General features: G+C 42.9%; 1 protein-coding gene across 1 annotated transcript in view; it reads left to right on the forward strand.

The window, feature by feature from the left end:
* The first annotated feature begins 21,616 nt into the window (after positions 1-21,616).
* The window catches only part of LOC132834919 (annexin A4-like), an 80,576-nt gene continuing 74,895 nt past the window's right edge, over positions 21,617-27,297 (forward strand). The window contains exon 1 of the mRNA XM_060854058.1: positions 21,617-21,771. The gene's annotated coding sequence lies outside the window, so the exon portion shown is untranslated. The remainder of the gene's footprint in view (positions 21,772-27,297) is intronic.

The following is a 27,297-nucleotide window of genomic DNA, read 5'->3' on the forward strand; positions in this document are numbered from 1 at the left end:
ATCAGTTCAACACCCTCAAACCAGCCCACCCCCACCCTGGCACATTCCCCTGCCACCGCAGGAAGTGCAAAACCCACGTCCACACCTCCCCCCCTCGCCTCAGTCCATGGCTCCAAAGGATCCTTTCACATCCGACAGAAATTTACATGTACCTCCACATAGGATCATCTACTGTAGCTGTTGCACGCGATGTGGTCTCCACTACATCGGGGAGACAGGACACCAACTTGCGGATCATTTCAGAGAACACCTCTGGGATACCCAGACCAACCAACCCCACCGCCCCATTGCTGAACACTTTAACTCCCCCTCCCACACCACCAAAGACGTACAGGTCCTGGACCTCCTCCATTGCCAAACCATAACCACACAATGCCTGGAGGAAGAACGCGTGATCATCTGCCTTGGGACTCTGCAGCTACACGGGATCAATGTGGATTTCACCACTTTTCTCATTTTGCCTCCCCCCAACTTATCCCAGTTCCAAGCCTCCAACTTGGCACCACCCTCTTGACTTGTCCCACCTGTCCATCTTCCTTCCCACTTATCCACGCCATCCTCCTCTCTGACCTATCACCTTCTCCCCCACCTTCAGCTACCTTTTGCATTCTCAGCTACCTTCCCCCCAGCACCCCGCCCCCACCCCCCTCCATTTATCTCTCAGCCCTCCTGGCTTTCAAGCCTCATTCCTGATGAAGGGCTTATACCCGAAATGTCGACTCTCCTGCTCCTCGGATGTTGCCTGAACTGCTACGCTTTTCCAGCAACACACTCTCGACTCTGATCTCCAGCATCTGCAGTCCTCACTTTCTCCTAGTATGAAGTCCTCGTCACTCCATTCCTTCAACTGTTTACTCAGTTGGTTGTGATTTTTCTGTGTTCACCCCCCACTTCCATTTCCTGATTTGTTGCAGCTTCCGGGATATTATTTGTGTTCTCTACACTGAAGACTGGAAGGCATTTTGGCCCAGTGGATAGCACTGCTGCCTCACTGCTGGGTTCAATTCCAGCCGTGAATGACTGTTTGTGTGTTCTCCCTGTGTCTGTGTGGATTTCCTCCCACAATTTAAAGATGTTCAGGTTAGGACAGGTCAGCGCCCTTCTTTCTGGCCTAAGGAGCGAATCCTGGGGTCTTCTCAACTGTTCCTACGTATCTCTGGCTTTTGCTGTCCTTTCATTTTCTCATCTTTTTCTTTCCTTCTCAGCTTGGAAGGGCCAGCGAGAAATCATTTGGATTTGTGGACCAGCTCATAACTGTCAACCATTTCCACTGTCTATCTGGCTGTCACAAACTTCTGATCTTCCGCATGGGTTCTTACGAATGAAGGAGTGAATTTTTAAAATTCTTCCAAGGCAATTTCTTCCCTAAGGGTTTCATGCTTAGTAGCTGCAAAAGGAAGGTATCAGTAAATGTATCGAGACTTTGTTTCATTATTAAGATGTTAAGATCTTCCTAACTGTCCTCTACACGTGGCTTGGTTTGTTTTATTTTTCTTCAGTGTAATAAATTTTTTTTTCATTGAGGAACATGAAAGTTTTTTCAAATGCATGTCAATGACTTGAAATGAATTTGAGCCTTAGATAACTGTATTTAAGCATCTGATAAAAAAAAGCATCAGGTCAGGAATGTGTGAATATATATGTGGTAATTGACTGCAAAAGTTAAATATATGATTCAATAACCCAGTTAATTCTGGGATCTAACTTGTCCCATATTGTTCTAGGCTGGGATCTCAGCATGGAAACCCCTTAAATGTTCTTAGTTGCCTTCAAGCCAAAAACTTTATGTGTTCTTCGAACATGTATATTTTTCTGGTCTTTGCCATCTTCCTGACCTTCTGCTGCTTTTTATCACATGTTTAAATACTGTTTTCTAAGGCTCAAATTCACTTCAAGTCATTGACGTGCATTTGAAAAGGATTAGAGCTACAAGCGTTTTTGCTCCTTCCATTTCCTCACTTTGTGAACAAGCCAGAGTGTGTCTTGCAAAGCAACCTAACACGTTCTTGACCACAAATAAGCCTCTGCCTAAAATGAGGCTCTGCCCTGCTATACTATACACCACTGAGTACAATCTAAACATAACCTCAATGAGAATGAGTGACCGAAATTTTCCTTGTCAAGTGCAGCACATCAATTCTGATATTTTTGCTGATGCTACGATATTATGAGCATTCAGGAAAATTGTCCTAATAAGGTAAAAATTCAATGCAAAATGAAAAATACGAATGTAAAATACATTGCATGCAACAACTAACTTTGGCATTTGCACAAATATTCTGTTACGTTTGATTTGATTACAAATTAATAAACACACGTTATATTAAAAACAGGCTTTAGACAATTTTTATGCTGTAAATATACTTCCCCACTGACAGATCCTATTAGAAATGTGGATTTAGAAATGTGTAATAGGAATGTTAAATTATGGCATGTCAGTTGTTGTTCAGTTGTTAGACTTTAGCCTTGATTGGAGGCACAATATCTGGTTTCTCCTCCTTCCAGGGCTTGAGCATGAAAATCAAAGCTGACAATTCAGTCCAGGATTGATGGAGTGTTGCTCTGTGGCTGAACTTATCTTTCAAATTAAATGTTAAATCGAGGCTTGATTGGATCCCATTACCTCATTTCTTCAGCTGTGGCAAGGGGACGTCATTTAAGATGAGTCCCTTTGGAAAGGCCACACCAAGATGCTAGAAGATGTGAAATATTGTTAAACTGGGCGTATCTTTGAGGTCTTTGAAATGAGTAAGTTGGAAAGTGAGTCATGCATTGTATGAACTGCAATTGGCAGCTTGTGCTCTGGAATTGAAATGAAATACCAAACATTTTGTTGTCATTAAAAGCAGATGATAATAAGATCTGGAGAGTGATGATGAGGACTGGAGATATTTGGATTTTGGTACAAGAAATAGCAACACTGATTACCAGTTTGTACAAAGTCCTGGACAGCAACTTGCATACACAAGACGGTACACATTGTATAGAACATTAAGAAGCTAGCAATTAGATCTCCCAGAAAAATGCTACAGTTACAATTACTCCCTTTGACCAACGACAAACACGGAAAATGAGTTGAGGTCTTGAAATTATTGAACAATTAAAGTTGGAGTAAGACCTAATATGGATTCTGACAATTGGACAAGAGTGCATTTCTGTCAGAGATATTCTCGACAGGCCAGGCTGGATGGTAAATAGATAATTGTTTCCTTAGAAAGCTGTTGCTTATCGAACATACTTTAGTAAATTTGATCAATTTCTTGTCAAAAAGCATCTCAGCATGTTCTGAAGAAACAGGACATTAGGAGGCATTGGTGTTGAATTAGTGGGGATTCATCTAAAACAGAGAAGGCTGTGGATAACCTGAAAGAATTCTTAAAAATCTTTAAAAGATTTTGATTGGGAGACAATGAGATGACATCTTTCCACTCCAGAAGAAAAGAAGCTTATTACTTACTCAGCAAAAATCAATGGCTGCTAGTAAGACAAGCCCTTCCCTTAACAAAGTTATACTGCCTATCTCTGATTAACACATGCCTTTTAAATCAAGCCTATCTCTCAACATTGTTCTAGTAGTTTACCTAATTTTCCCATGCCTGAGGTCAGACTGAATAGCCTTTAGTTACGTAGCCTATCCTTTGCACACCTTCTGAATAATGGCGCAATAATCACATATTTCCATTCCTCTGTTACTTCACGTGTATCTGGTCAGGATTGGAAATGATCCTCAGAGCATCTGTTAGTTCCTCCATGGCTTCCTTTCATTGCCTTTATTAATCCATCTGATCCTGGTAATTTGTCTACCTCAAGGAGATTACTCGCGCCAATATGTTCCTTCTCTTTATACTTATTTTATCTAATATTTCACATTCCTTTTCAATGAGAATGTCAATGTTATTATTCTCTTCTGTGAAGATGGAGTAAGATTAAGACGGAATTAAGAAATTAAATTAAATTAAAGCTGTATGTGCCGGAATGTTGAGCTGCCATCCTTGCCCCTTTGCCAGCTAAGTGCCTACTATAGTAAAGAGATCATGCTGCCACATGTCTATCTATGCCTTCAGCTTGTCGGCTCTATTTCCTGTACTCCTTGACTTGGACAAACATTTAGACTTGGGCAAATAGATGGCAGATAATATTAATATTACACAATTGCCAGGCAGTGACCATCTTCAAAAGACGAGAACGTCTAAACACATCACCTTAACAATTATTTCCATTGTTATTATCAAATTCCCCATCATCAACATTCTGGTGGCTTACCATTAGCTAGATCTTAATTGGACTAGCCTGACAGGTGCTGTGGCTGGAAGGGCAGGTTAGACTCTGGGAATTGTGTAACAAATGGTTCAATTCTTGAATTTACAATGGTGTTCCAACATCTACAAGGCAAATGCTAAGTTTGCTTAGATGGAATATTTTAAGTTTGCTTAGATGAGTGCAGCTCTAACACTTTGAGAAACTGCACACTATCTCGGACTAAGCAGTCCATCAATCAGCACCCTCTCCTAATAATTTACCCTGTCCACCATCGAAATGGCAGCAGTGTGCACAATATGCAAGATTCTCTGCAGAGACTCACCATGCCTTCTTTGAGTGCACCTTTCAATCTACAAGAGCTATCTCTTACCAATAAATAGGAGCACCATCACACGCAATTTCCCCTCCAAACCAATTGTCACTATATTGATCTTTGTTCACGATATCTGGATCCAGTGGCCCTCAGACCCAGGAAAGGAGGGTTCTCAACCAGAACAGGAGTAGTCATTCAGGCAGTCATAGACTCATAGAGTCATAGAGATGTACAGAATGGAAACAAACCCTTCGGTCCAACCCATCTACGCCGACCAGATATCCCAACCCAATCTAGTCCCACCTGCCAGCACCCGGCCCATATTCCTCCAAACCCTTCCTATTCATATAACCATCCAAATGCCTCTTAAATGTTGCAATTGTACCAGCCTCCACCACTTCTTCTGGCAGCTCATTCTATACACGTACCACCCTCTGTGTGAAAAAGTTGCCCCTTAGGTCTCTTTTATATCTTTCCCCTCTCACCCTAAACCTATGCCCTCTAGTTCTGGATTCCCCAACCCCAGAGAGTCCATGATAGAGCAGTTTTGGAGAGGACTTTCAAAGCCAGCTCAGCAATATTGAAGAATTATGAAATTTAATGAGATTTACTGAGTAACCATGCATTAAGATCTTAGTAGAGGGAATCATTGAGAAATCCGTGGTATCTGTCTTAATCATATTTGGTGTCTGCTCTGGGAATGTTCAATCACAGTCTATTACCCATTTTTGCCACATCTTAATTCTAGGTGTTAGAAATTAGTTATACATGTATTGCAAGTATTATTGTAATAAAGTTGGATTATAAAGTTTATTGTTGTTTATTCAAAACCACGGAATCATGTGTCTTTATTCTTTTTATAAATTCCCTGAATCTCACATGTTGTCTATCTCAAAAATATAAGTTATTGGCCACACATCAGAGCATAACATAAACTTGGTAGTCTGGTCTCAGACCGCATTAAGTGATTGGGTGAGAATGCAAATATTTCAATGTTGTAGTTGAATGCTACAAACGATTGGTTTCACTTCTTTTATATTGACATTGATGTGGAAACTTAGTACTGATGGAAAATGATGCAAATTCCATAACCTGAGGCAATTGGTTATAACAAAGATCACCCTGTTACCAAGAACTGGTTCATTATATGCAGTTGAATGAAACGTCTGGCCAGCTCAGCAGGTAGCTGATCCAGAAAATTCTACACTTTTGATTCTACTGAGTGCTCTGTAAAAATTCTGATCTCTAAGGAAAAGCAAGCTTGTAAATTCATTGGATAACAAATGCAGGGTTAATGCTGTGCAAGAAGCAATAGCTAACAATATTCTTGCAGCAGATTGAAAAGCTGATGCAGTTGGAGATTGATCCTTACCAATAGACTTTTAAATCATCAATGATTAAAAAAAATGAACACGAGAGGAACTAAAAAGCACTGTATACAGTGTGTGTTCATTTTCATTTAAGGGCCATATATATTTGCTTAAACCTTGGCTTAACATAGGTAATTAGATTACTTACAGCATGGAAACAGGCCCTTCAGCCCAACAAGTCCACACTGACCCTCCGAAGAGCAACCCACCCAGACCCATTCACCTAACAATGTGGGCAACTCACCTAACCTGCACAGTTTTGGACTGTGGGAGGAAACCCACACTGACACAAGGAGAATGTGCAAACACCACACAGATAATTGCCTGAGAATTGAACCCAGGTCTCTGGCACTGTGAGGCAGTAGTGCTAACCACTGTGCCACCCATATCGCAAGACCTCAGCACTGCCCAGATTATCTTTTTGGTGCATAATTGTTTAATTAATTCAAATAATATCTCCACAGACTGACAAACAAAATCTTATTCGGTTTGATTACATTTTGCTTTAGGTGATAAAAGAATACTGCAACTGACATTTACAATACAACTACTGTGCTAGAATGAATATGTACTTGTAAATATTTGTTTATCATTTTTTTCATCTGTTCATAATCACCAACCTTTATGAGGCTCAAAATCTGCAGTTGGGATTGGAAGAAACCAAATGGCAGGGGTACTGATGGAGAAAGGTGTATATTTTTTCCTTTCTTCTATTTGGCTCGTCACATTCACCTGGAAGAATGGTCATGAGCAATGTTCATTTAAAAAAATCCCTTGTTGATTTTAAAGGAAACTACATTTAGCAATACTGGAAAGGATTTCCTCAGTATTCTTCACTTTATGAATCAAGGTGACCTGAGTACAACAGTTGATACCCTGAGCTCTGGCAAATGTTGTGAAATGTGGCCGTCAATATCCTGGATTTGAATTCTGATTCTAGGTAGGCGTAGGGTTGTTCAGTGTTGTAGCTAATACGTCTCAAGTCTTAACATAGCCCAAGCCACCCTTGTTATATTAAGCCACCATAACGTCCAAGCCTGAGGTGGAAGAACAGTCAAGGTAACTCCATCATGATGATCCATTTCAATGTGGTTCTGAACTACATACACTTTGACTTAATTCTTCCGGTCCCCACACAGGGTATTGATCAGCAAGACTCCATCACCAGCCTTGGTCCATTGCAATTTGTCTTGCTCCAAGCCCAGGGTCACTCTTGATATTCCTCCTTGATTATACTTCACCAAATTTTCTTTAGTTAGTTTCAATTTTTTTCCATCTGTTGGTGCATATTCTACTGCCACTCTACTGGGAGATACATAGGGGAGGTGTCCCGTCAACCTCAGTCATCTCTCTGTCATGTTGTCTGACAGGTACCTCTAAGAAGTCTGCCAGAGCATTTCTTCAGTGATGATGTTGTCTCTCTAAGTGATGTTTACGATCTCATGTATCCAGTGAAAGACTTGCTGTTCCCTTCCATATCTCACTTGAACATATTACATGCTAGCATATTGGTTGGCAAATGGAGAAAGATTTGATGGCATTTATTTTGGAGCATTTGACTAATGATTCAATCACGTTGTAATCCTGTTCAGGAAACAGTTTGCACTATGAAAGAGTGAGGTGATTTTGATGCTTTAAAGAGTAGTACATAATAAGTGAAGGGCCTGGCCCATCTTGCCGGGCCATATCTATTGGAAGCACATATCTAGGAATAGAGGTGTCTTTATTTCTACTGAGTCAAGATCATGATAGGTTGAAGAGGTTTTGACTGAAAAAACGTCCTATCTCTTTAAAGTAAGTTCTGCAAATTTATGGAATCTGATTCATAGGTAGTAATATTTAAGTTAATTTATTCAAGAGATGTGGGCATTGATGGCATTTATCACTCATCGTTAATTGTACAGAGAGCAGTTAGAGTCAACCATAATGCTGTGGATCTGGAGTCACATGTAGGCCAGATTGCTTAAGGGTGAGAGAATTCCTTCTCCTTAGGACATTAACGAGCCGGATTTTCACAAGAATTGATGTTGGTTACATTGTCAGCAATAGACTTGTTTTTTTTTTATTCGAGATCTTTACTGAATTAATCCATGATCAAATCAAATGGCAGAGCTGGCTCCAACGGCTGGAAGGCCTGCTCCTGCTCCTTTTTTCTATGAAGTCAAATGTGCCACCTATATCCTCAGAGCATTAGCTTGCGCTCCTAGATGACTAGTCCTTGATTATATCAATATACCGCCATCTCTCTGCTGCCAGTAATCCTGTCATGGATTGGGGTTCTCTGTGCATCAGGTTAATAATACGTGAGATGAGGGACTGTTCACTCAGGCATCAATAGACAATTAACTAGCTGGTCATTGAGCAAGATCTTTTGCATTACAGTGTTGTGTTTCTTATTAATCTATGAGAGAAGTTTATAAGAATGAGAAGGAAGTGAGGTCTGCAGATGCTGGAGATCAGAGCTGAAAATGTGTTGCTGGAAAAGCGCAGCAGGTCAGGCAGCATCCAAGGAACAGGAGATTTGACGTTTCAGGCATAAGCCCTTCTTCAGGATTCCTGAAGAAGGGCTTATGCCCGAAACGTCAAATCTCCTGTTCCTTGGATGCTGCCTGACCTGCTGCACTTTTCCAGCAACACATTTTCAGCTATAAAAATGAGGAGACAGACACCAAGAGGCAGCGAAACCATGGTATGTTAGGTGAGATGAGTCCTTTTCTTGTTCGTGAAATAACTGAACAGAAGGTAGTATCCCGTCACTAAGAGACCCTTGACTTATATATGGACAGTACATGGGCTCTGACCAGCCAGCTCAGAGTCAGTCCCTAAAATGAGGAGACTCTCAGAATCTCCTGTTCATATCTGTCAACCAGGGCCCCTGATTGACCAAACAATCCCAACCTCATAGTCAATGGGATCCATCTGGCTCTCATTCCAATCACTACAGTTGCCATGTCCCCTAAACTAAGCAGGCATTAGAGTGAGGGGCACAAACTGTGATTTGTATAAACTCCAAGATAGCAATGGAGTCTGTGGAACAGAGACTTAGATTTCGTCATCCAGGGGCTGGCTGTGAGTGAAATCGTTAATTGCATGGAATTTGTTCCACTTGAAGCCCAAACGCTGACACTAACAGAGCCTGCAAAAGGACAGATGCCTTAATTATTTTTATGCCTGATCCTATGGTATTTAAATTTTCAATTACTCTTCCTGGGCATCTCTAATTTTCACTCTCGTCACAACAAGAATGAAGCCTAAAACCAGGGTTACAAAGGTTAGGAAACATTGCTTCTGGGCAGCATGGTGGCTCAGTGGTTAGCACTGCTGCCTCACCACGGCAGGGACCTGCATTTGATTCCAGCCTCAGGTGTCTGGCTGTGTGGAGTTTGCACATTCTCCCCGTGTCTGTGTGGGTTTCCACCAGGTGCTCTGGTTTCCTCCCATAAGCCAAAGATGTTCAGGCCAGGTGAATTGGCCATGCTAAATTGCTCATAGTGCTAGGCGCATTTGTCAGTGATAAATATAGGGTTTGGGAAGGAGTTACTCTTCAGAGGATCAGTGTGGACTAGTTGAGCTAAAGGGCCTGTTTCCACACTGTAAGTAATCTAATCTAATACCTGGTTGGCTATAAAGTATATTGGGATATCCTGAAAGGTGCTAAATATTTGCATGTTCTTCCGTTAGATTTTTCCTCTGTTACCTTTGACAATTATCTTTTCATACAGTTATTTCTGTGACATTTTGTACTGATGAACATCAAAAGAAGAAGTCAGAGTATCTCATAACTTTGTGAAAGCTATGTCAGGTTATAACCAATAGGTTTAAGAAGTATTACTACCACAATAACATGGAAATAGCTCTAAAAATAGCACACGCCAGTCAGAATGATGTACAACACTGGTGTTTATGAATGAAAGATCAACAGGGAGTATAAGGTGGGGTCACTAAGTACACATGGAATGGTTATAAATTTCCAACACTCATTACAAAATGCTTTCCATAAATAACATTAGGGGTGTGGCAGGTTTGTCATGTGGAAAGAAATGTAAAAAACTTTTAAAGAACGCCACCTTTATGTAATACAAAATGCTTTTTAGGGAGATTGAAGATTTGTGCTAACTCATTCTTTCCTAAAAACACAGGAACTAGGAAGCTGTACAAGACATTGTTTAGGAGAAAGTGAGGACTGCAAATGCTGGCGATCAGAATGGAGAGTGTTGTGCTGGAAAAGCACAGCAGGTCAGGCAGCATCTGAGGAGCAGGAGAATTGATGTTTCGGGCTCAAGTCCTTCATCAGGAATGAGGCTTGTGGGCCGGGGCTGAGAGATAAGTGGGAGGGGGTTGGGGTTGAGAGGAAGGTAGCTGAGAAAGAGATAGGTGGATGAAGGTGAGGGCGAAGGTTATAGGTCGGGGGGGAGTGATGGACAGGTCTGGAGGGCGGTGCTAAGTTAGAGGCTTGGGACTGGGATAATGTGGGGGGAGGGGAAATGAGGAAGCTGTTGAAACCCACATTTATCTCGTGTGGTTGCAGGGTCCCAAGGCAGAATATGAGGCATTCTTCCTCCAGGCATTGGGTGGTTATGGTTTGGGAATGGAGGAGGCCCAGCACCTGCAAGTCCTTGATGGAGTGGGAGGGGGAGTTGAAGTATTCAGCCACGGGCGGTGGGGATGGTGGGTGCGGGTATCTCAGAGATGTTTTTTGAAATGATCCGCAAGAAGGCGTCCTGTCTCCACGATATAGAGGAGACCACACCAGGTGCAACGGATGTAGTAGATGACATTGGTAGAGGTACAGGTAAATTTCTGATGGCTGCGGAAGGATCCCTTGGGAGCTTGGACAGAGGTGAGGGGAGTGGTGTGGACGTAGGGTTTGAAATTCCTGCGGTGGCAGAGAAAGATTCCAGGAGTTGGGTGTGGGCTGGTGGGGGACATGGACCTGACGAGGGAGGGAATGGTCTCTCTGTAATGCTGATAGGGGTAGGGAGGAAATATACCTTTGGTGGTGGGGTCTGTTTGGAGGTGGCGGAAGAGACAGAGGATGATGTGATGTATACAGAGGTTGAAATGAAGAGGTCAAGGGCGGGTAACAATCCACAGACCATCCACATCGACTGTCTCAACATCTTTTCCTACCTCGACACAGTCTATCCCACTTAGTCCAGGATACCCCCACTTACATTCGTGCACCTCTTCCAAGATTTTTGTTTCCCTGACCCCCAACGCCTCATCTTCACCATGGACATCCAGTCTCTGTACACATCGATCCGCCAGAAGGAAGGTCTCCAAGCCCTCAGTTTCTTCCTCTCATGCCAGTACCCTTCCACCGACCCCCTCATCCTCCTGGCTGAACTGGTCCTCACCCTCAACATCTTCTCCTTTCAATTCTCCCACTTCCTCCAAACTAAAGGCGAGCCATGGGTAACAGCATGGGACCCAGCTATGCCTGCCCGTTTGTCGGATACGTGGAACAGTTCATCTTCCACAGTTACATCGGCACTAACTGCCCACCTGTTCCTCTGCTACATCAATGACTATATCGGTGCCGTCTCATGCTCCCACAAGGAAGATGAATAGTTTATCAACTTTACCAATACCTTACACTCTGAGCTCAAATTCACCTGGACCATCTCGGACACCTCCCTCCCCGTCCTAGACCTCAACATCACTGTCTCCAATGACTGACTAACCGCAGACATCTACTACAAACTGACCAACTCTCACAGCTACCTAGACTACACCTCCTTCCACCCTACCATCTGTAAAAATGCCATCCCTTATTCCCAATTCCTCTGCCTCCGCCGCACCTATTCCCAGGATGACCAATTCAATCTCAGAAAGTCCCAGGTAGCCTCCTTCTTCCATGATCGTTCCTTCCCTTCCCAAGTGGTTGACAATGCCCTCCAATGTATCTCCTCCACTTCATGCACCAGCACCCTTGAACCCCACCTCTCCCAACGCAATAAAGACAGAAATCCCTGGTCCTCACCTTCCACCCCACCAACCATGGTGAAGATGAGGCATTGGAGGCCAGGGAAATGAAAATCTTGGAGGAGGTGAAGGGTATGGGTGGTATCACGAACGTTGGTGGGGAGTTCCTGGAGTAAGAGGGAAGGACTGTATTGAGGTAGGAAGAGACATTGAGACGGTCGATGTGGATGGTCTGTGGATTGTTACCCACCCTTGACCTCTTCATTTCAATCTCCGAATATATTGCATCATCCTCGGCCACTTCTGCCTCCTCCAAACAGACCCCACCACCAAAGATATATTTCCCTCCTTATAAACATTTCAGAGAGACCATTCCTTCTGCGACTCTCTCGTCAGGTCCACGCCCCCATCAGCCCACACCCCACTCCTGGCATCTTTCCCTGTCAACCCAGGAAGTTCAAAACCTGTGCCCACACCATTCCCCTGACCTCTGTCCAAACCCCCGAGTGCTCCTTGGACATCTGTCAGAAATTCACCTGTACCTCTATAAATGCCATCTACTGCATCCGTTGCACCTGATGTGGTCTCCTTTACATCGGGGAGACAGGACGACTTCTTGTGGATCAGTTCAGAGAAAATCTCCGGGACACCCGCACCCACCAACCCCACTGCCCTGTGGCTGATCACTTCAACTCCCCCTCCCACTCCATCAGGGACACGCAGGTCTTGGGCCTCCTCTTTTGTCAAACTATTACCACCCGACGCATTGGGACCCTGCAACCACATGGGGTAAGTGTGGATTTCAACAGCTTCCTCATTTTCCCTCCCCCCACATTATCCCAGTCCCATATCTCCAACTTGGCACCGCCCTCTGGACCTGTCCATCACTGCCCCCTCTGACCTATCATCCTCTCCCTCACCGTCATCCATCTATTGCTTTTCCCAAACCCACCACCCTCCCATCAATCTTTCAGCCCCAGCCCACAAGGACATTAGTTAGGCCACTATTGGAATATTGCATGTAATTCTGATCTCTCCCCTATCAGAGGGATGTTGTGAAACTTGAAAGGGTTCAGAAAAAATTTGCAAGGATGTTGCCAGGGTAGGAAGGTTTGAGCTATAGGGAGAGGCTATACAAACTGAGGCTTTTGTCCCTGGAGCGTTGGAGGCTGAGTTGTGACTTTATAAAGGTTTATAAAATCATGAATGACATAGATTGGGTAAATACACAAAGTCTCTTCCCTGAGTGAGGGAGTCCAAATCTAGAGGATATAATTTTAAGTTGAGAGGGGAAGGATTTAAATGTTGTAATTGTACTAGCCTCCACAAATTCCTCTGGCAGCCCATTCCACACACACACCACCCTTTGTGTAAAAAAGTTGCTCCTTATGTCTCTATTATATCTTTTCCCTTGCATCCTAAACCTATGCCCTCTAGTCCTGGACTTCCCCACCCCAGGGAAGAGACTTTGTCTATTTACCCCATCCATGCCCCTCATAATTTTGTAAACCTCTATGAGGTCACCCCTCAGCCTCCGATGCTCCAGGGAAAACAGCCCCAGCCTGTTCAGCCTCTCCCTATAGCTCAGATCCTCCAACCCTGGCAACATCCTTGTAAATCTTTTCTGAACCCTATCAAGTTTCACATTGATTAAGAAATATAAATTCCTAACTTCATATTACTATGTTGACATTAATCTGGACCAGATGGCAGTCTCTTGCCTACTGAGCTAACTGGTCCTATTACTGTCCCTGTTCCAAATTTTTATGTGTCCATGATCTTACTCATGTGACAGCTCAAGACCAAGCTCCACAAAGCTTTAATATAGAAACGTAGAAAAATCGGTGCAGGAGGAGACCATTCAGCCCTTCGAGACTGCACCACCATTCAGTATGATCATGGCTGATTGTGCAATCTAAGTATCTCATTCCTGCCCTCTCCTCATACCCATGATCCCTTTAACCGCAAGGTATGTAGGTTTTTGTGTGTGTGTGTATGTGTGTAGGAGTGTCTGTGTGTGGGTATAGTGCACTGGGGTCACCTGTAGTGTGACATGAACCCAAGGTCCCAGTTGAGGCCATCCATTGCACTATACACACACAGACACTTCTTCATACACACAGACACTTCTACATACACACACAGGCACTCGTACACACATACACTCTCTCTCACAACCTCACGCTCCTCTCCCCCCCACACAAACATGCACACATAAACATACAAGTTTATGGGGTGAATTTGTACTTGCACAGTTACATTGTACTTTGCTCAAAAACTGCATGAATCCATGAAAGATTCTGTTAATTCATTTTTTAGATTAGAATCAGTCTAAACATTACGGCACAGACAATAGCACACAGGGGTGCTAATACCCAATACATTGTCTGGGCTGACACCAATTGTTAAAGTTTACTTGAGAATGTAACTTTTTTATATAAAAAAGTTTTGTGATTTACATATGAAAGATCTGAAATTATAGTTTACACTTAGTTACATGGTCACTCTAATAGATGAGAGACTAAACAAGCAATCAAGGTTTTTTTCAATGTGTAATTTCAGTTACATCACAGTGTAAACTTTTGCTATAACTTTTGTGTCTTACAATGTTATACTCCACAACCACCTGATGAAGGAGCAGCCCTCCACAAGCTAGTGCTTCCAATTAAACCTGTTGGACTATAACCTGGTGTTATGTGATTTTTAACTTTGTACACCCGAATCCAACACTGGCATCTCCATATCACAAATAGAAGTTAGGATGATTAGGATGGGTGTGAAGCAAATTGCATAGATGAGTTTCAAAGAGAATGACAAAGACTCATTGTGCACTGTAAAAAAAGTAAACAGAGAACTGATGATAGGAAAAATTTACTGGTAAATGATTAAACTAACGGAGATTCTTTATTGACTTTCAGTAGGGCCTCGTTTCTATTTGAAAGTCGTTTGACAGCTAATATTTGAGAAGAAATCCATAAATCAGACATTGCAGGACAGATATGTTCTTTCACTTTAGAAGAGACAGAGTCAGAACCAGGGTAGATGTGAAGGTATCCCTCCCTGATAGAATATGGGCTTATTTTTAGATGTTGTTGTAAGAGCTTAATGTATATCAATCCCTTTAAAACTCACTTGGATTTGTTGAACCGTGGAGTTATTTATAGGTGATATTTTTAGAACGAGTGTTGGAAACTGTTATAGTTTATATGCCGTTCAGTGGTACTGCAAGTCAACCTTCTACAAAGCCTCTTATTCACAAGACCCATGAACACATCTTTCCTCAGTGCGCCTATACTTCAGACATCAGACTGGGAAACCTGTCATGTCTGGCTCCTGACTGAAATTGTGAACCTACGCCGAGAGCATCTCACTTAAAAATAAAGCTAGGCATTACAGATCAGGGGAGAGCAACACTCTTATTACCATTGTACAAAATCCAGGTCAGTCATAAAGTAGCCAGAAGATTCACAGCACCCGTTAAATATGTTTAAAATCCAGTTTGATGCCAGAAATGGATGGTTATGTAACTCTCTCCCACAATGGGTTTCACATTCTCTATTCTGAAATCAAATCAAGATCTCGTTATAGAGTTATGCAGTCATTTACGCATTGTAATAGGTAGAATGGTAACATCATATCTCCATCCTTTGTGTATCATATTGCCTTGTTGCTCCCACAATAGGACACATGATAAGAACAACAAAAGACTTCTTGATGGAGCTACAGGATTCTTTAATAAAAAGTGACATTACTTTCATTGTTGGCAATCCCGAGATGTGACATATACCAATTCTTTGAAGTTCACATAAGCAATCAGAACCCTTTGGAGGCAGTTCCTAACATTAATTATTTTATTCACAATGAAACCACCTTTTTCAGGAACACAATCGCAAGGTTACTTTTATATTATTCAATTTCTTGTAAAATTGAATCCTGTTCAGCCACAGATAGAATAAATATGGAGCAATTGTCCAGGGAGAGGCTTTGGTCGAAAAACAAAGTTAAAATTTTAGGTTTGTAACATTGCCTCACAGCTGAAAAATTTAACAGGTTTTAAGCAAATAACAAAGGGAAAGATTGGGGAAAGAGGAAAATACAAAAGGGAAGATTAATAATAAGATGACAGGTGTTGCATAAATACTGGTTTTGAAAGAGTTAATGTGACATTGTATTAATCTTCACCCAATCTGATAATGTCACAACGTCTTAGTAAGAATTAGGATTCTCACTTTGGATCTTAATGGGGGCCAGAGTTGACAAAGCAGGCTCCTGATGGATGTAAGCAATTATGTCTGACTAGTCAATGTAGCCTGCATCTATTGCTGTTATGCAACAGCATATGTTTTGTTATGTAGAATAAGTGCCTCTGCTGGTTAGGTGCCAGTGGGTCTATCCTCTGCCCAGTTGATAACTAGACAGACTCTTAGATTCAGCATAGAAAGGAAGAATCTGGCATGATAGAGGCCTTTAGAGATGAAATGGCATTGCATCACCCTGGATATTGTTACCTTGAATACATTTCTGTTCGCTTCTTATAAGTTTCCACTCACCTTCTAATTATATTTTTGTTACAGTGTCCCAACAAGAGCTGTCTAACCAAGTTAGCATGTGCTGTTTTAAAACAGTAGAAATGAAGATTGGTGGCAGCACTCTACTTCAACTGCCCTGAGCTTAAAATGACTGCAGAAGCATTAGCTTACCATTATGTGTGGGGACAGTCACTATGATCTGAAATTATTGAATTTGTTGCTGAGTCCAGAAGGCTGTAAAAAGCCCAGTTGAAAATAATGGTGCTACTCCCTCAGCTTATGCACAGCATCATGGGAACAGTGCAGGAGGGTCAGCAAAGACAGGCACAAGGAAAACAGAAAACGTAAATGACCAGGAGCTTGGAGTCACACTTGTGAACTGAACATTGATGTTTGGCAATCAATCTATATTTGGTCTCCCCAGTATAGAAGATATTATATCAAGAAAAGTGAATATATAATTTTTTGAAGTACAAGTAAATCAGTTTTATTTGGTTCGTGAGAAGGGAAGAGGTATCAAAGCAGCTGCTGCATCTTGGTGGCATAGTGGCTCAGTGGTTAGCACTGCTGCCTCACAGCACTGGGGACTTAGGTTTGATTCTGCCCTCAGGCAACTGTCTGGAGTTTGCACATTCTCCCTGTGTCTGTGTGGGTTTCCTCCGGGTGCTCCGGTTTCCTCCCATAGTCTAAAGAGATGCAGGTTAGGTGGATTGGCCAAGCTAAATTGCCGCTGAAAATGTGTTGCTGGAAAAGCGCAGCAGGTCAGGCAGCATCCAAGGAACAGGGGATTCGACGTTTCGGGCATAAGCCCTTCTTCAGGAATGAGGAAAGTGTGTCCAGCAGGCTAAGATAAAAGGGAGGGAGGAGGGACTTGGGGAAGGGGCGATGGAGATGTGATAGGTGGAAGGAGGTCAAGGTGAGGGTGATAGGCCAGAGTGGGGTGGGGGTGGAGAGGTCAGGAAGAAGATTGCATGTTAGGAAGGCGGTGCTGAGTTCGAGGGATTTGACTGAGACAAGGTGGGGGGAGGGGAAATGAGGAAACTGGAGAAATCTGAGTTCATCCCATGTGGTTGGAGGGTTCCTAGGTGGAAGATGAGGCGCTCTTCCTCCAACCGTTGTGTTGTTATGGTCTGGCGATGGGGGAGTCCAAGGACCTGCATGTCCTTGGTGGAGTGGGAGGGGGAGTTAAAGTGTTGAGCCACGGGGTGGTTGGGTTGGTTGGTCCGGGTGTCCCAGAGGTGTTCTCTGAAACGTTCCACAAGTAGACAGCCTGTCTCCCCAATATAGAGGAGGCCACATCGGGTGCAGCGGATGCAATAGATGATGTGTGTGGAAGTGCAGGTGAATTTGTGGTGGATATGGAAGGATCCCTTGGGGCCTTGGAGAGAGGTAAGGGAGGAGGTGTAGGCACAAGTTTTGCATCTCTTGCGGTTGCAGGGGAAGGTGCCGGGAGTGGAAGTTGGGTTGGTGGGGGGTGTGGATCTGATGAGAGAGTCACGGAGGGAGTGGTCTTTTTGGAATGCTGATAGCGGTGGGGAGGTAAATATATCCCTGGTGATGGGGTCCGTTTGGAGGGGGCGGAAATGACGGCAGATGATCCGCTGTATATGGAGGTTGGTGGGGTAGTAGGTGAGAAGCAGTGGGGTTCTGTCCTGGTGGCGATTGGAGGGGCGGGGCTCAAGGGCAGAGGAGCAGGAAGTGGAGGAGATGCGGTGGAGGGCATCGTCGATCACGTCTGGGGGGAGTCTGTGGTCCTTGAAGAAGGAGGCCATCTGGGCTGTACGGTATTGGAACTGGTCCTCCTGGGAGCAGATGCGGTGGAGACGAAGGAATTGGGAATATGGATTGGCATTTTTACAGGGGGCAGGGTGGGAGGAGGTGTAGTCTTGGTAGCTGTGGGAGTCAGTCGGTTTATAGTAGATGTCCGTGTTGGTCTCCAGCATCTGCAGACCTCACTTTCTCCTCGAAGCTAAATTGCCCACAATGTCCATGGATGTGTAGATGGATTCGTCAGGGGAAATGCAGAGTTACAGTGGTGCATCTGGGTAGGATGCTGTTCAGATGGTCAATGTGATCTTGATGGGTCAAATGGCCTGCTTCCACACTGTAGGGATTCTGCACTTGTGTGAGAAGATAAAGGTGATGCTGGATTACAAGTAAAATGTTCCCTATAAAGTTAAAAATCACACAACAGCAGGTTATAATCCAACAAGTTTATTTGGAAGCATTAGCTTTCAGAGTGCTGCTCCTTCATCAGGTGATTGTGGAATATATAAACAGTTATGTTCCCCATAAACTAAGCATGATGATTTTTATGAATATATATTGTGCATTTTATGAATTTGTACTATACATTTTATGAGTTGGTCTACTTAGCACATGAATTACAGTTGAAGCTCTCTGGATGATCTTGATGGGGTCAGAATTTTGCGCTCATTGATCCATTAGAATAAATAATTGCTACTGAAATGCACATCACTAAGAGAATCCTACAGAGTGAAAACTGAGTGGGAATCTGTCATCCCAAAAGTCAGGGCTAATCTGAAATCAGATTCAAAATTTGAACAAGTGTGCTTCTTCCTGTGTAGACTATAACCCTTCCACAACAAATATTGACACTGTTAACTTTAAATCAAGGCTACATTGCTTATTATGGCAGGAGTGTTGTAACATGTAGTGCAACCCTTTAATCACACACAGTTTCATTACTGCAACTATGCAGTGGTATTTCCAGATGATAGATACTTACACATTTCCAAGATTAGAGCATAACAGCTGGCTTCCTTTATTAAAGAAAAAAACTATTTAATGTATGAAGTGCAAATTAGCAGAAGCATGTTTATTTTCTACCTCTAGTTCCTCTGAGATAATGGTAGTGAATGTTTATTGTGAATTGAGGAACCCCTTCAACTATTATAAGTGTTAAAATGATTTTGGTGGGGAATTTTTGACCCTGTGATGGGGAAGTGGAGGTCACCTGCAAGTCAGAATTTGTGCCATTTAAACGTAATAATCTCCCCATGACTTTGTTGCTGTTTTTGTTCTTGTTGGTCATGGCTGCAAGGCGAGGCAATATTGTCAAAGCAAACTTGGCAAGTTGCATTGTATTCGGTGGATGTTGTGTACAGTATACGCCTGCAACCACAGTGTGTCTCTGAGGTCTATTGTGTCAAGGGAGCTGATCTTTCTCGACAAGTGAAGATATACTTTGTTGGTTTTTTTATGAGAAATGTTGAGAAATGTTTGCTTGCATTCTAAGACTAGTTTGATCATTTGGTCGTCATGCATGCTTGGTTTGAAATGTTCCCGATATTGAATTTAATTGCCTACTCCTGACTGGAAGGACACTTTTTGCTCCCTGCTTTCTGTATTTGTTACATTTTGAATTAGTGAATCAGCATTTAGTGAGTCATGTATCTGGGGATCTAAATCCTTTATCCCCACCACAATTTCTAGCCTCTTGCCATCCCTGTAATATTTCAAGATCTTGGATCCTTTGTGGATGGTTACTGGTGTTTCCACTGCATTAAAATGGAGTGTCTTTTGTAACTTGTACATATTGCACTGTTGAAAGTGCTGCCAGTCAAATGAAGGCCAGATGCCTATCACCCTTTGGTCATGTCAGGTGGATATAAAAGATCGGTCTGGTTTCTAGCTCCCAATCAACAATACTGCTTTCTGTTCATTATCACATTGCTGCTTGCTGCAAGGGTCGAGAGTGTGGGGCTGGAAAAACACAGCAGGTCAGGCAGCATCCGAGGAGCAGGAGAGTTGACATTTCAGGCAAAAGCCCTTCATTGGGAATTCTCATCAGAAAGCCCTCCATACTAAGTGAGGACTGCATCTGCATCTGTTACACATCTGTTACAAAGGAACATAAAAACAGAAATTGCTGGAGAAACTCAGCAGGTCTGGCAGTATTTGTGGCGAGAGAAACAGAAACAGAACTGAAGGGCCACTGGACTCGAAATGTTATCTGTTTCTCTCTCCACAGATGCTGCCAGACCTGCTGACCTTCTCCAGCAATTTCTGCTTTGTTTTATTTGATTTTGATTGGATTTATTATTGTCACACGTACCTAGGTACAGTGAAAAGTTTTGTTTTACATGCACTACAGGTAGATCAAACCGAACAAAGTGCATTAGGGTGATAGAACAGAGTGAGGAATACAATGTTACAGCTCAAAGAAGGTGCACAAAGAGTTAGATCAACATTAAATTTCAAATTTGAGACGTCCATTCAGAAGTCAAATAACAGCAGAGAAGAAGCTGTTCTTGAATCTGATGGTATGTGCATTTGAGCTTCTTTTTATCATCTGTCAAGTGGAAGAGATTATCAAAGAGAGGGGTCTTTGATGATGTTGATTGCCTTTTAGAAGGCAGATGGAGTCAATGGATGGAAGCTGAAAATGTGTTGCTGGTCAAAGCACAGCAGGCCATGCAGCATCTCAGGAATAGGGAATTCGACGTTTCCAGCATAAGCCCTTCATCAGGATTCCTGATGAAGGGCTTATGCTCGAAACGTCGAATTCCCTATTCCTGAGATGCTGCCTGGCCTGCTGTGCTTTGACCAGCAACACATTTTCAGCTCTGATCTCCAGCATCTGCAGACCTCATTTTTTACTCAATGGATGGAAGTTTGGTTTGTGTGATGGACTGGGTTGAGTTCACAGCTCTCTATAGCTTCTTAAAGCCATTGGCAGAGCATCGCCTTACCATGATGTGAGGATGCATCCATTTTTGTTTCAGATCTCCAGCTTTTGTTTCAGTATTATACAAAAGGGGCATAGTTTGAGTAAATTGCTACAACACGAATTTGACAAAGTACTTCATTGCCATTAAAGCTTGCGGACGAGCTGCGACTCAATGGGTCCTTATCTCCCATCGACCAGCAATTTTATGCATCGATTTCCATGTTGCAGCCGGATAAGACGCGGGGTGTTTTTATCTGTAATGTAGCAACTTCATTACAGCAACTTGTTACAATTTTTTTTGTTAACGCGGAGGCGAGTTCAGGAGAAAGGGAGCGACGCTGTGGATTGGATTTTTGTACATTACTTCCCCTGATACAACCTCTCCGAGGTCCCTTAATCTTTCAAAATAAAGTTCCTGCACTTCCTTGTGCAGCATTACAATGCAGAAAATATCAAAGCTACGGCTGAAACGACTCCACATGTCATCGTTTCCTAAGTCTAATTTGTTGCGTTAGCTTCTGACGTTGCGATGGGCGTGTGGTATTGAGAAAGAAGGTCAGCTGAAGAGATTGACGCCTATTTTAGTTTAGAGAGAGTGTGTGAAAAAGATCAGGGCGGGTGAACTCACAGGAGGGAAGAAGGTTGTGGAACTTGCTGTGCGGGCGAAGTGTGTGTTTGCAGGTAAGAGAAAATACCCTTCCCCGATCAAAATCGGATTTGTTTTCTTTCCCGAAACGACGTATCAGTCAGTGCTCAATGCTTCGTTCTTCCTCCCCCAGCAAGCAATGGCACATTCGCTCAAGAGCACAGCCCCTTGTTTAAAAATGGGCTCTGTCTCTCCTCCGATGGGAGGGGGTGCTGCTGTGGGAATCTGTAACCCAGTGAATACAAGACGTTCGATACTCAGAAGGGGCAGGGAGTGGGCAGTTTGCTAGATTTCCTGTTCCCTTGCAGTTCTTGTGTTAGCCATTGCCTGTTAGAAACTCTTCCTTTTTAAAACAAAATCCAGAGTGACTGCACTTTTCTCTCTCTGGGGGGAACGTTTTTTTTTAACTGAATTCCTGAGTCTAGGATAGCCAAGTGGCAACAGCCTGGAGTGTAAAATCCCAGTGCTGAGCTAGTTGAGAATTCTGCAGTCCCCCCTGAACAGTAGATGCAAGGCAGTGTGCCTGTAAAACTGCTGATTATTATTCCCTCACAGTCTGGTCCAACCTTGAGAATGCATTCTGGTGCAATTTTCTACTTGATAAACAAGCGAGAAGCATGTTTTAGATTAGATTACCTACAGTGTGGAGACAGGCCCTTCGGCCCAACAAGTCCACACCGACCCGCCGAAGCGTAACCCACCCAGACCCATTCTCCTACATTTACCCCTTCACCTGACACTGCGGGCAATTTAGCATAGCCAATTCACCTAACCTGCACATTTCTGTGGGAGGAAACCCACACAGACACTGGGAGAATGTGCAAACTCTACACAGAGAGTCACCTGAGGCGAGAATTGAACCCGGGTCTCTAGCGCTGTGAAGCGGCAGTGCTAACCACTGTGCCGACCACTCAGAGAGAGAGAGAAAAAAAAATTAAATCAACCTAATTAGATGTATGACTATGATCACTGAAGCCTTCTGGCCAAAAGATAGGTGCACTACCGATTTATCACAAGATCCTCGAGGTTTTCAACGGCAGTATTAATCCTCAAAGCAACTGGGATGGAGAGGGGAGTCTCCAGCATGATCACATCTAGCACCTTCAGGGTATTAGGGAGTTGGTCTGTCCTCCTGTTTTAAAAAGTTACAGATTTATTTTGACATTATGACACATCTCTGGAGCAAATGGGACTTGAACCTGAACTTTCTGGCCTAGAGGTAGCAACTCTACCACACTGCCACAAGAGCCTCAGGCACATTTTATACAGCATGAGTCTTTGAAGGGGGTGTGACGAATTGGGGAGCTCAAACAGCCTATGTAAACACACCCAGCACCTTCAGGGTATTAAGGTGTAGGCCTGCCCTGCTGGTTTCATTTTAAACAAAAAGTTTTTGAATGGAATTACCAGTTCCACCTCACACTGGATGGTATGGATCTTTTATAAAACATTGGATCAGCCTCAACTTTATTCATGCCCTGTTAACCCAGCATTTGTTGTGCATCCCTAGTTGCCCTTTGAACTGAGTGGGATTCTAGGCCATGTCAGTTCTAGTTAAGAGTTTACCACATTGCTCTGAACTTGGAGTCATTGCAGGCCAGAGCCAGATAAGGATGGTTGAGTTCCTGTCCTAAATGACATTTGCCAGAGTTAGACGGTTTGAGCTACAGGGAGAGGCTGGATCTATTTTCCGTGGAGTGTCAGAGGTGAGGGGATGCCCTTTTAGAAGTTTGTAAAATTGTGAGGGGCATGGATGGGATGAATAGTCAAGGTCTTTTTTTTCTGGCATAGGGGAGTCCAAAATTAGAGGGCATAGGTTAATGGTGAGAGGGGAAAGATTTAAAAGGGAACTAAGGGGCAATTTTTTCACACAGTGGGTGGTGCGTGTATGGGATGAGCTGCCAGAGGAAGTGGTGGAGGCTGGTGCAATTGCAACATTTAAAAGGCATTTGGATGGGTATATGAATAGGAAGTGTTTAGAGGGAGATAGGCGAAATGCTGGCAAATGGGATTTGATTAATTTAGGTTAACGAGGATGAGTCGGACTGCAGGGTCTATTTCCATGCTGTGCAGCTCTGTCTCTAACTCTACTGAACCAACAATAGTATATCCAATTCAGGGCACCATATTTTAAGAAGGATATAAAGCCTTTGGAGAGGTTGTAGAAAAGATCGATAAAAATATTTCCAGAGAGAGGGATCTTTTAGTTGCAGGGATCTATTGAAGAAACTGGGCTGGCTTCCTTTGAGAAGGGAAGGTCAAGAGGAGATTTGTTTAAGGTATTCAAAGGCATGAGGAGTTGCAATAAAGATCACTTGGCAGAAGGCTTGACAACCAATGAATGGCAAAAGAGCCAAAGCCAAAATGATATGATACAGTTTTTTTATACCGTGAGGTTGGTTGTATCTGGAATGCACTGAAAAGGTGATGAAGACCAATTCAATCAGAGCTTTTGAAATGATTTGAATAAACCCCACCCGGACAGTGACAGCAGGGAGTTCTCCTTCGTGCCCAAAACAGAAAACCCTGGGAAAACTCTGCAGATTCAGAAGAATGGACACTGGACCCGAAATGTTACCTCTGATTTCTCGCCACAGATACTGCCACACCTGCTGAGTTTTTTTTCAGCAGTTTGTTTTGGCTTTTGATTTACAGCATTCGCATTTCTTTTGGTATGTATTTCTCCTTAATGCCATGACCGATATCTATTTCCCCAGTAACACTACAGAAAAAGATTACCTGTTGTCTACTACATTGCTGTTCTTGTGAGCTTATCATGTGGAAACTGGACAGGAAATATTTAGCTGGGAGTTAGATGAGCCAAGCTTTTCTTGCAGTTGCTAACATAACCTTGATGACTTGAATGGCCATCTTCAATGCTGTTAAGTGTTCTGTTATTACCTTTGATTGTCCACAGGATATTACTATATTTCAAGGGTTATTTATAATTTAAAATATTCCTAGGTCTGACCTCTTAAAGGTTAGAAAGTAGTTAGTTTTGTTGAAAAGAACTGGTTAGGTCCAGTGCAACTTGTTCTTGCCTCTGTTCAGAGCAGGAATGAACGAGTTCAAAGCCAGGCTGCAATCATAAAGGTAATGAACCAAGAACCACTTGTCAGAGAGACAGTTCATCATGTTGTAGAATGTGTCTTGACAAGCACCACTTTGTGTTGGGCTAAAAATATTGGGCTCCCTTGTAAGAAGCAGAGCTGAACATTAACAGAAACTCAGTCAGTCAAGAGCTTCATTTGTGGAAGGTCATGTGGTTATGCAGCTCATGTCTCGAGGTACCATTGTTTACAATTTACTTTGTCACTCATAGAGTCATAGAGATGTACAGCATGGAAACAGACCCTTCAGTCCAACTTGTCCATGCCAACCAGATATCCCAACCCAGTCTAGTCCCACCTGCCAGCACCCAGCCCATATATCTCCAAACCCTTTCTATTCATATCCCCATCCAGATGCCTTTTAAATGTTGCAATTGTACCAGCCTCCACCACTTCGTCTGGCAGCCTATTCCATACACGTACCACCCTCTGCGTGAAAAAGTTGCCCCTTAGGTCTTTTCTTTATCTTTCCTCTCTCACCCTAATCCTATGCCGTCTCGTTCTGGACCCCCCCACCCAAGGGAAAAGAGTTTGTCTATTTATCTTATCCATGCTCCTCATGATTTTATAAACCTCTATAAGGTCACCTCTCAGCCTCCGACCCTCCACGGAAAACAGCCCTAGCCTATTCAACTTCTCACTATAGTTCAAATTCTCCAACCCTGGCAAGATCCTTGTAACTCTTTTCTGAATCATTTCAAGTTTCACAATATCTTTCCGATAGGAAGGAAATCACACAATATTCCAACAGTGGCCTAACCAACGTCCTGTACAGCAGCAACATGACCTCCTAACTCCTGTACTCAATACTCTGACCAATAAAGGAAAGCATACCAAACACCTTCTGTGCTATCCTATCCCTCCAGTGTACATACGTTAGACTGTAAGAACTGTTCTCACAACGTGACCACAATTGGAAATTCCCTTCTCTCAGGCTCACAACACAAACCGTTTATGTTTCTGCTGCTAGGGAGAAGATTTACATTTTTATCAGACATTTTCTGTCTGTTTTTAATAGATGGAGCAAAACTATTTGATCTGGAAGAGTTTGATTATTCTGCTGAATTGCTGTAGGAAAGTAGCAGCCAAACTTGGTTCAAACTGATTTGCTAAGCTGCAATGGTCTTTTTTTTAAACTGAAGACCCTCTGGGTAAATATTGCTGGTTTGGCTGAATGTCTACCCTCACCCTTCAGACCTTTTCAGTCAAACAGAGAGTGGCTGAGCTCTTGCACTCTGAGGTTGTCACTATCCCTTAGCCCCAAAATTCCAGACAGGGAAATAAAATCAGTCAAGATTCCTGTTTTGTTTAATGGATATGTAGTTACTCCGGGGATATTGGGATGAGGACAAAATCGGTCCTCTATCCCCTTGCCTACCGTTTCTACAGCTCATCAACTTGGTCAGTGCTGACTGTGGAATGGTAGGGAGGTTGTGGAATGTCCCAAAGGGATTGTGGTGCATATGGAGCCATTCTCCCTGAAGAGTGATGTGTGTAGGAGGATTGTTACTTTGATGCCTGTTTATCTAACCCAACAGGAAGTATTTTTTCCAAAAATATATTTTCAATAATATTTGTAAAAGTGCACCACCTAACAGTTCAAATTTGACATTGTATAAAGTGCAATACAGATTGTTTGTTCCAAACTAGTATTTGGAGTTGCCACATACCATTTCTTTATTGTTTCATAGGAGGTAGACTGGAAAGCTAGTGTTTGTTATAAAACCCTTGATCTGAGTGGCTCTCTAGGCTATTTCAGAAGACTGTTAAGAATTAAGAATGTTGCTGTGGAGTTGGTATCACGTCTAGGTCAGACTGGGTAAAGATTGTTTTTAGAAGATATTTGTTCATGGGACGTGGGCATTGCTGGTTGAGCTAGCATTTTATTGCATGACCTTGATTGTCCAGAGGACATTTAGGAGTCAGTCACGTTGTTATATGTCTGGAGTCATGTGTAGGTCAGACTAGATAAAGATGGTAAGATTTCCTTCACTAAAGGACCAAATAAGTTTTAGTGAACCAGTTGGGTTTTTCCAGGAAACGTGACTGGTTAGATGAATTCAAATGTAGCTATCTGCCATGGTCAGATTTGAACCGATGTCCCCAGATCATTAGCCTGGATTATTAGTCTAATGACATTACCTCTATGTAAGCAGCTCCCTAAAGGACATTAGTGAACCAGGTGAAGTTTTACGACAGGTTATGGTAGTTTCATGGTCACCGTAACAGAGATTAGCATTATGTTCACGTTTTCTAAACTTCTGTTAATGAATTTGAATTTCGCAGCTGCAATGGTGGGATTTGGACCTGTCTTGGCAAGACAGTAGTTTGGGTCACTGTCACTACCACTGTTATTGGTCCATCGGTCTTATTGCTTTTTGACCTTCCGTTATTGGTTTTATTTGTGTTTATATTTCACGGCATATGGTATCAGATGCAAACAGTCTGAAG

The sequence above is a fragment of the Hemiscyllium ocellatum genome, chromosome 43 (assembly GCF_020745735.1).
Source record: "Hemiscyllium ocellatum isolate sHemOce1 chromosome 43, sHemOce1.pat.X.cur, whole genome shotgun sequence".
Taxonomy (NCBI): Eukaryota; Metazoa; Chordata; class Chondrichthyes; order Orectolobiformes; family Hemiscylliidae; genus Hemiscyllium; species Hemiscyllium ocellatum.